The 10560-nt window shown below is 44.0% G+C and overlaps 1 pseudogene; it reads right to left on the bottom strand.

Moving 5' to 3' along the window:
- Window positions 1-8302: 8302 nt before the first annotated feature.
- On the bottom strand, window positions 8303-10250 carry LOC143438882 (protein regulator of cytokinesis 1-like; annotated as a pseudogene).
- Window positions 10251-10560: the final 310 nt, after the last annotated feature.

A 10560-nucleotide genomic window follows, 5' to 3' on the forward strand; every position in this document is an offset into this window, starting at 1 on the left:
TAGTGGACACTAACCTGGGCGGCTTAGCGTATTTCCGGGTGTCGGCCAGTGTCCCGGCCGGAAGGGGCGGGGCGACCGCGGAGGACCCCGAGGGCCTGATGGCCGGTGCACCACGTGACGCCCGACGAGGCCTAGCCTCGCCCCTAGGCAGTCCATTCCTGCAGGCGCAGCTCGCCTCATTCCTGGCTCTCAAGCAGAAAGTCAAGTAAGAGTTTGCTCTGGGCTGAGGAAAGTCCGTTTCTCCAGTGCTGTGCTTTTCCTTGGACTGACCTTCCACCCCGGCTTTGACCGCACTGCTTCCTTTGTGGATTCAGCCTTCTTCCGGCCTGTCTTATCACCACAGGCCACAGACTAAAGACTTAGTGGATCCGCTCAAGAAATGTCTGTGTGGTAATCTTTCACAAAAGCACATGGGACTTAGCCACGCGGAGTTGCGTCTCCACCTAAAGGCTTGTTTCCAGTGTCGCGTGCCAGGCGTGGAAGGATCCAACTATAAAGACCTAACAGGTGGGTTAAGCTACTTCAAAGACAGCAATAAGCACAAGAGGTGCCCATATTTAACTCACAGTTCTGAACTAAATGATAAAGATTCTATGACCATCACGGTACAATATCAAGGGAGTATTCCCTGCTGCCTTTCGGCCAGATGACTCTGGGATGCTAACTTGGCTCTCCTTTCTTGCAACAACAGGTGGGAAACTAATAGGTCATTGGACTCTACCTCAGAGCTTTGGAAGCAGGTGCACCCTGTTTCAAAGGCTCCTTCTAAAAGAGGAGGTCCTCCCTCCTCTTGGTTTCTTAGAAAACCCATTCGTTCAGTTGTTTGACAACAGTTCTGAAGGACCTGCCACCTTAGCTCTACTAGCTTGCTGAGAGTAAATAAATGAACAAAATAGATCCTCCCCTGGGGGAGGGAACACAAATAATAAACATCATAAGTTATATGATAGGCACTATTGGTAACGAAGTAAGTGGGAGCAGAAAGAATGTAGTGCAACAGAAATGGGATCAGGGTCTTGTTTCTCTGGTTAATTATCTTCTCTTATCCGATGAGCACTTCTTCAATCTCTTTCAACTTAGAATCTCCCAGCCAGCAGCCCTCACTGCAACATGTCTTCCTTTCCCTTCATAGTCTGCCGTTTGCACTTTGTAATTTACAAGAATTCTCCACTACTTCAATTCCTCTTCAGGTCTGGACTTACTGCAGTTTGGTTTCTGCCCATTCTTAACGTCACTAGGGATTTCATTACTGCAAATCCACACAACCTACTGTAGTTTGAATTTTTAATGTTCACCCAAAGGCCCAAGTATTGAAGGGTTTATCTCTGTGGCAGCATTACCAGAAACCAAGGCCATGGAATACAGTGTGGCAATCCCAACAAACCAGTCAACAACTCTCCCCAAAACCAAATAGATAAGATAATAATTTGTTTTTAACAAAATCTCAAACATTACATTTTACAAATGAAGATCCTTGAGCCAGATGCTGGGGTGAAAGCCTGCTGGCTCAGAGAGGCAGAGAAAGCACCCAGCTGACTTTCCTCCACAGCTGACATCCCGAAAAGCAGTTCTTCTCAATGCTGTCTCATACATCCCTCAACTCGATGTCCCTCCCTTCTACTTCCTGTGCATCTCTCTATCTGCCCTCCTGACTTCCTCTTGCTCTCCCTGGTTTTTTCATATGTTCAACCGCTGTAACTGGTTGATTGCTCCACCTCCTGTCCTAAGGTTGACTTCATTTAATCCTGATTACAATAAATGGCTCTTGAGTTCAAGGTGTGTGCTAGGGCTGAGCCACACCAACAACTAGAAACAAATTTTTCTAGTAAATAACACAATCTTGGGGTTCACAGTGTGATCCAGCAACAATGATTATATCTGTGCCTTATTCAGCCATAATCAGAAAGTCTTCCTCATAAAAGAGATGGGACCAAATATAGATACAACAGCCAAATAGTACAGAGAGAGAGAGAGAGAGAGAGAGAGAGAGAGAGAGAGAGAGAGAGAGGCCTTGAAACACATACCTCTGAACAAGATGTCTTCATCAAGTCAGTGCACTCACAGCTCAGGGAAACCCATGGAAGAGGAGACAGGAATGGGGGAAACAGGAAGAAAATGGAGGACACCAAGAGAACAAGACCCTCTGAAACAACTGAGCAAAGTTCACATGAATCCACAGAGACTGAAGCCTCAAGCACGGGGCCCACACAGGTCTGCAGCAGGTCCTCTGCATATGTACTACAGCTTTCAGTTTAGTGCTTTCATGGGACTCCGGAAAGTATGAAGAATGGGTTTCTATTCTTGTCCCTTCTCATGGGGACACTTTTATTTTCCTGTTGCCTTAGGTTGTCCAGCTTCAGTATAATGGTTTTTGTTTTCTTACTATATTTTCTTTTGTTATGTTTTGTAATTATCTCTTAGAAGCCTCTTCTGTAATGAGAGACAGAAAGAGACTGGATCTGGACAGAAGACAGGGTGGGGAGGAACTGGGAGGAGCAGAAGGAAGGAAAATGAATTCAGGTTATATTGTATGAGAAAAAACTCTATGTTTAATAAGGGGGAGATTATTTGAAGCACAGAGAGACATTCAGTGAATAAATCTATCTCAGGAACTCAGGCACAGCATCAGCCCTGTCTTCTAAGGCACTGACACAAGGCCTGATTGATCATTACTGCAAGATTGCTCAGGTGGTGTCTCAGGGTCACCATTGCTGTGATGAAACTCGTGACCAAAGGCAACTTGGGGAGGAAAGGGTTCATTCTGCTCACACTTTCAGGCAACAACAGTCCATCACAGAGGGAAGTCAAGGGAGGAACTCAAGCAGGGCAGGAACCTGAGGGCAGGGGCAGGTGCAGAAGCCATAAGGGAACACTGCTTACTCCCTTGCTCCTCATAGCTTGCTCAGCTGCTTTCTTATAGAACTGAGGATCATGAGCACAGAGGGGGCACTGCCTCATCAATCATTAGTTATAGACATGCCCCACAGGCTTGCCAGCCTACAGCCCTTCTAGAGGCAGGTTCCCAGCTAAAGTTCCCTCCACTGAGATGACTCTGGCTTCTGTCAATCTGACATAAACTAGCCAACACAGCTAAGGGTTTGTCCATAAGAAAGTCATTGTCTGAGCACTGGTTTTGATGCTTGTCACAAGGTGCTCATGCATCAGACCTACTGTTGTGGAATATGAGGTGATTTCAGGAGAAAATTATCCACAGCAAAGGACATAGTTGCAAAAAGGAACTAGAGATGCCAAGCTTTTTACTGTATTTAAAAAAGAAGTGCAGCTGCAGCAAGCAGCTTGCTCCTGCAGCCTCAGAGAGCCAGGCTTCTTGAAACCTGATTAGATGGTTATCAGCATGGCAGCATCTTCACTATGTGTGTCATGCAGTATGTGGGGCGCATTTCTGAAACTTATTCCTCAAACACAGTGGTGGCAAGCCCCACATGATGCATGTGCTGGAGATGGTACCCGGTGATTGCTGACAGTCTTGTAAAGAGGTTTTCCTTTATCAGGGCTTGGAGTTCCCCAGACTTGGGGTGAGAGAAGATCCATGAGGAAAGAGAGAAGGTGGAGAAAGGAGGAAGCTGCCATGGTGTAGGTGAACCATGAAAATATAACCATGGGGGTAGCCAATTGGAGTTAACAACTGCCCACATGGAACATGGCAAGTTATAACTTGGGGTTATAGATTGGGAAATGGATTCTAATAGCATAGAGGGTAGATCTATGCACAGCTTCAGTGCTGATTAAGGCTTATTATAAATATAAAGGTTGTGTTTCTTTTATCCAGGAACTGAATGGCCAAAGGCAGCATAGAAGCCCTGGATTGAGATGAAATATTTCTAGAGTAGCATGGTGGTTCAAAACCATGTGGTACTCCAATTCTGGTCTATTGTATTCCCTCTTCTTGCCCCCACTGGTACTATGCAACATGTGGTTCACCCACATACATGCAGGCAAAGCACACTAAAGTTAATGTGTTGATTTTAAGAATTCAACCATTATTGAATTTTCACAGTACCGTTTTGAGTACCACAGGCCTTCTCTGCTGTATGCACACTCTTTGTTTGAGGTGGACCATTGTTTTCATGATGCTGGACAGAACCCAGTCTTTTCAATGTAGGGGAAACTGGAATGCAGTCACAACAAAAACAGGTTAGCTGAATCACATGAAAGGAAGGCTGACCACTGCTCAGTGCTGAAACATCTGATCTCATTACTGATTTGCATGTACACTTGTCTGATTCCCAAAGTCACTTCTGGAAGACCAAGGACACCAGTGAACACTTAAAGCCGATGTGACATGGTCAGTATAGTTATGATTTCAATCCATGTGGATGAGATGAGATGAGTTGGATAGAAGAGCATTTGACTGAGTGTGCAGGATGGCCAGCATCCAAATGATTTTCAGAGCCTTGTGAACACAGTGAAACTTGGGCAATTCCTCACTTCTCTGTTCTTGAAACTACATAACACTACAATTTCCTAAAGTCTCCCATTAAACCTAAGAAGTCTGAAGGAGTAAAGGAATGTTAAGCCCTAAAGAAAATCACTAGCACTGAAAAAGGAGCTCTATGGTGTTTGCCAAAGGCCAGAAAAATCAGCAAGAGACCACAGTTAGATTCAGAGACAGAGTATGTACAATGCCACAGTGGTGTTTTACAGTATGTACACAACATATAATATTGCAAAAAAGGAAGGGTGTTCTTTTTTTTTTTTCTTTTTTTCGAGACAGGGTTTCTCTGTGTAGTCCTGGCTGTCCTGGAACTCACTCTGTAGACCAGGCTGGCCTTGAGCTCAGAAATCCGCCTGCCTCTGCCTCCCAAGTGCTGGGATTAAAGGTGTGCGCCACCACTGCCCAACAGAAAGGGTGTTATTAAGGGACCATCTCTGTGCGTCCCTCTCGACCAGCAAGAAAGACACGACTCCAGAGCTCTTCTTTTAGCAGTTTACTCAGGAACCTTGAACAATCTTCTTCTTTCTTTTTCCTCCTGGGGGCCACCCGCCCCACCCCACCCCACCCCCACCCCCACCCACCCCCGCTAAATACTCCTGGAGCAACCTACCCCAGCAAGCTGTGTGGCAGCAGCAGATAGGCACACAGAAACGGAAGCAGCACAGACCATCAGCCTCATCCACATTAGGAGTTGTTTTTCTCGGAGAGCACTCGCCATCGGGCAGGGCGCCATCTTTAAGGCACGGCACATTGCAGCTCTCCACACATCTCTACTTCCTACTTTGTCTGAGGGCACTGTAATAGTTATATTGATGAACATAATATTTCAAATAACCTTCAACATGTAAAATTAACTGTGTATCCTAGCCACAAAGGCCATCCGTCCGGTCATGCATACATTCACATAAAGGCCATCCAACCCCAAACATTCATGTGATCTGCTAATGAAAACAAGCTAAAAAATAAATGTAATTTTTTTCTAAAATAAATGTAACTGAAATTGTAGGGCATATGTTTATAAACCTGAAAAGGTCCACTTCCTGGCATTTCCTATTAAGGACACAAGACCACTGATAAAAATATCTTGCATATGTCTAAAAAATACAGACTTGATCTCAGGGGCTTATCAAAATTCTACCATAAAAACCAAATCCATAACTTATGGTGTTAATATAGATGTACCACAATAACACTAGCAATCATTGCATTTGGCCATAATTGAATAGGTACAAGGGACAAAACATAATTCTCTACCTATGCATACTCTGAGAGTGAAAGGACTGCTGCTTTAAAAGTAAATTTTTATGAATATATATATATATATATATATATATATATATATACATACACATTTCCCCATATAAGTACTCTAGTATTTTATATACATATATTCATGATAAATATGTTAATTCAATATACAACCAATTTAGAAAGTACATTCACATGTCAGGATCTCAATGCGAAGGAGAAAATACAAGAAGAAATAGCACATATGTTAAGGAATTCATGTCCATCTCATTAAAGGGGAGCCATGAAGACTATGATGATCAGCTCAGCCCTGAGCCATGCTGAAACAGTGACAATGAAGCAAAGAATGTTCCTTCATGATGCACCTGACTCAGCAGACGAGATGAAGAGGAAGGTGCAGGTGTAGCTCATAGCAAAGCAACTGTGCCACAGACCCAGCTGCATACTGTGCATTCAACCTTTGCAGGGTGTGGTGGTATGAGTCAGCAGTGGAATGGTCACTTGCCAAGAGCAAGGCCCTAGTAAAGCCCACACAAGTGTTTCTTTTGACGCTAGTCTCTGTTAAGTTGACATAAATCTAGTCAGCATACATGGTATCAACATATGGACATCTCTCACTGAGGCAGAAGACTGAGCATGCCAAGTTCAAAACCCGGATCCAGTACCACTCCTCAGGACATAGAGGGCACATTGATTATGTTAGGCCTCTCCCGTAAGTGACAGGGCAGAGAATTCCCTTGCTGGAATGGATACTTTCTGTTCTTTCTTCATCTACAATGATTCTGTAGCATCACCATCTGTGGACCTAAAGGATGTCATGATCCTATGTGTCATTGTCATTATGTCTCATGCAATATTTATTTCCACCAAGAATTGTATTTGAGAGCAAGAGAAACAAGTTCATGCCCTTGGAATTGTCTAGTCTTCCCACACGATGTTATCTGAGACAAATTACCTAGTAGATTGGTGAAATGGTTGCTGGAGCTGTAACTAGAACATCACTAGAAAGCTGAAGCTCCACAAGACCACATGCTGACCTACAAGATAAAGCAGCTGTCTTGAACTGGTGACCAACAGATGGCACTGTTTCCCATACAGTACAAACACTCAGAACCTGGAAGCTCAAGTGCCTGATCACCCACTAGGGAAACTTAATTCAGGTTGGCTTTGAATTGTAGCAGTCTGGGGGCAGTGTCAAATGGATCTTTGTGAGTTGGGCTAGCCTTGTCACTACAGAGCGAGACCAGCCACAGCTACATAGATAGTGAGACTCTGTCTAAAACCAAAACAACATCTGAATTGCCTCTCTCCACTATCCTTAGACTCCCGTTGTTTAGAGATCTTTGGCCCTGGCTCATTCTAAATTCTTACCTGAAGAAAGGGTCTTGGGTTCAGGTTTTGTGAGGAAGATGAGCCTTGTGAACAGGACAGGAAGAAAGGGAGTCAGAGATACAGGAGGTAACAAGGACGTGACCATTGATGGCAACTGAGACACAGTCTTACAGAGAGCCCTGCATGAAATGTGTAAGAAACTTCAGAGTTGTCCTTTTGGAGGCTGAGGGGCAAGTCATTTGTCCATCAGTTCCATTTTATAGGACAGTAGATATCTGACATTTTGAATCACAAAAGGGTGGCTCAGGAGACTTAACTTCCCATTATTCAGGAATTGCTTCTCAAATATTTTTCCCTTTGATTTTAACTCAAGAAACTACATTTTTAAGGATCCCTTTCCAAATGCCTTCCAGGCGGGTTTGGGAATGAAGGAATACTCAGAGTATTTCTTTCCCTTGATCTTTCCTTCCCTCCCTCCTTCCATCCCTCCCTCCATTCTTCACTTCCTGCCTCCCTCCCTTATTCCCTTTCTTCTTCCTTCCCTCCGTCTCTCCCTCCTCCTTCCCTCCTCCATCACTCCCTCCCTCCCTCCGTTCTTACCTCCCTCTGCAGCAGCAGCAGCAGCATGTCTAGTAGCCCCTCTGCTCTCTCCTTGTCTCCATTTCTCACCAACAGCTCCTTTCTTCATGGTCCGAGTCTGCAGCACAACACTAGATATCTAGCAATGCCAGTTTGTGACACGGTTAATGGCAGCTTCACCCACCTGCTGTCTCTCCATTGGAGAGGTGCAGCGGCTCCTAACAGACACTGGTCTGTGCTTTGTCTCCTTGTCTGTTGTTTGGCTTTTTGGCTCTTCAATAAGCCAAAATAACAATGTCCTAAATTTAATTACCTTCTCTGCAGAAGTCTATGTTCTCATAGTGAATCTAGTTGACTCCTTTTTTTTTTTGAAATGTAACTATATACATGTTATTTTAATATATTTACAAATACACACAGACACACAGCCTGTAAGGACTCTCTTGAACCAAACGAGTCCCTGTGGAATCATTACGCCTGTGAAGGCTTTCCATCTGTCGAACTCATGTCTAAGTTAGGTGCAGTTAACAGAACCTGCCCAAGGTTGTTTCAAGCAAGTGAACTGATGAAAACATATGAAGTGACACCCTGTATTTGGCAGTATGGGCACAGAAAGCCACAGGTGGCTTACTGGACAAGGATTCTCAGCACTGGACGATGGTTGAATTGAGGATTCGAGAAGTAGCATCAGATCTGGAAGCCTTTGAAAGTTCTCGCGCTCAGGAGGCTGCCATTGAGGTCCAAGTTCTCCTTGTTGGCCCTAAGCCAGACAGCCCAAGGTATTTTCTTTCCAGAACACAGAGGAGTGACTGCTCACTTGCTGCTAGAAGGGAGTAGTCGAGACAGAGGTGAATGGTACACTGATCCACCAAAGACAGGCCAGCTGCTCCTCTTGGGTGTAGCACTAGACATGGTGGTCGTGTTCCTCTTGTGTACTTTGCCAGACTTGTTGGGAGTCTGTGCTGGTCTTTTTGCTAGGTGTCCCAGGAGCAGTACTGTACAGCGTCTTGGTCTCTGTCTGTCTTCTGTTCTTTAGTTGCCTCTCCTGTTTGGCTCCCTCTTTCTCCAACCGATGTAATTCCCACTGTTCTGTAACATACTCTGTGAATTTCTGCCTGTTCACCACAAATGCTGTTGAGTGCTCTTGTTCCCATTGCTCAATCCTTGCTTTCAATCCCTCTTCCAGGTTAGAAAGTGTTTTCTGGAACTTTGCTCATTCCTTTTCTTGTGTTAAAAGATTTCTTCCTCAGTTTGTTAACTGACTTGGATCTGAAGCTTTTCTCTCAAACTCTAGGAAGTTTCCAGCTCTCTTACCACTTCTGGATACCTTCAAACAATTCTTTGTGAACATCATAGTAGTTTCTTAACTGTATAATCTCAAGGTCATGAAGATGGAGCAGGTTTTCTGTGTAGTCCTCAGAATAGTAAGAGGCAAAGCTTGCCTCTGTTCCTGGCTATGAAATTACTGGTCCCAGAACTGAACCAACTCCACTCGAATTGTGCCAATCACTTGCTTTATGTCTTGCATTTTCAGTTCTTCTAACTGATCCAATTTCAATTTCAGTGCATTCCTGATTTTGGTTTTTGACTCAGTCATAATTGCAGCTACAGGTTCTCTCTCTTCTTCAGGTGTTTGTAACCTATTCCAGAGCTCTCGGGTTTGAGCACCTAGCCCCTCACATTCTGCTTCATTTTGTGACTGTTTTATTTCCAGCTGCTTTAGCAACTTCTGTAATGTTGCAATATTCTCCAGTGATAAACAAAAGGCACTTTCATGTTCACACACTACATCTCACTCAAAGCTTGTATGCAGAGTTAGCTCTAATTCTTCCATACACAATATGATTTGTCTCTTAATGTTGACAACTTGTCATGCCTCGATTCCTTTCTTTCCCTCAATGTTGCCTCACACTGTTGGAATAAGTTCAGCTCTTCTAAGGTGGGGACACAGGTGCTGTCCACATCACAGGGAGGAATACAAAGAATTTCACAGAGTTCTTGATCTTGTTCTTGAAGTAGCTTAAGTTCCTGCTTTTCTCTCCTTTTTCTGTTTTCTCACCCATTCTACTTGAGTGGCAAATCTTGTTCTAGTTGCAAGACAGTTGTTCCTTTTTCTTCCTGAAATGGATTCACTGGTAACTCACTGCACAGGGTACTCAGCTCCTATGACAGATGAATATGCTTCTGAGAAGCCATTCCCACAGGCTCTCTTCTTCAGCAGCCATTCTATCCAGAAGATCCTTCATATGTTTCTTTACAACCTTGGTTCTTTGTAGTCTATGCTCCTCTGGAATCCCAATTAATCCTCATATTTCCCAAAGGTGAACTAGAGCTTCCTGGAGGCACACAATAGACTCCTCAGCGAGCACCTCACTTCTCCTCATGGTGGACGCTCCAAGCCATCCAGAATCGAGACTATCCAATTTCCCACACACGGGACAGAGAACCGTAACCAGTCTCATCAGCTTTCACCTTCACTTGAACTCCACTCATGAGCTTTTGGACCCCTTGGAATTCAAACCAAGCCAGAGGCGGCTCCACCTGACAATTGGTTATTGTGTCCACTACTCTCTAGTTGACTCCTAATCTAATGGTAATCCCAGGCCTGTCTGGTTCTTTGAGCTGTATAGAACCCCTTATGTGGCAGCCTCAGCTCACAAAGAAGGATGTGAGCCAGCATTTATTATCTTAATGGTGTAAATAGTCAGAATAGATTGCCAGAGGTGATGATAATAGCCACTAAAATAGGAGCTGTGTGAGAGTGTGGTCCAATCTGCCCTGGGTTTTATAATTTCATAACGCTATAACCAAGACATGTAGAACATATTTATACTTTAAAACCAATTAGAAACAAAATGATGTGACAACACATCTTATATATTTAGACCAAACAAAATCTCTTGCTTTTTCTAGCTGTAATTTCAAGATAAAAGCACCTCGTCACA

Source organism: Arvicanthis niloticus, chromosome 26 (assembly GCF_011762505.2).
Source record: "Arvicanthis niloticus isolate mArvNil1 chromosome 26, mArvNil1.pat.X, whole genome shotgun sequence".
In the NCBI taxonomy this organism is placed as follows: domain Eukaryota; kingdom Metazoa; phylum Chordata; class Mammalia; order Rodentia; family Muridae; genus Arvicanthis; species Arvicanthis niloticus.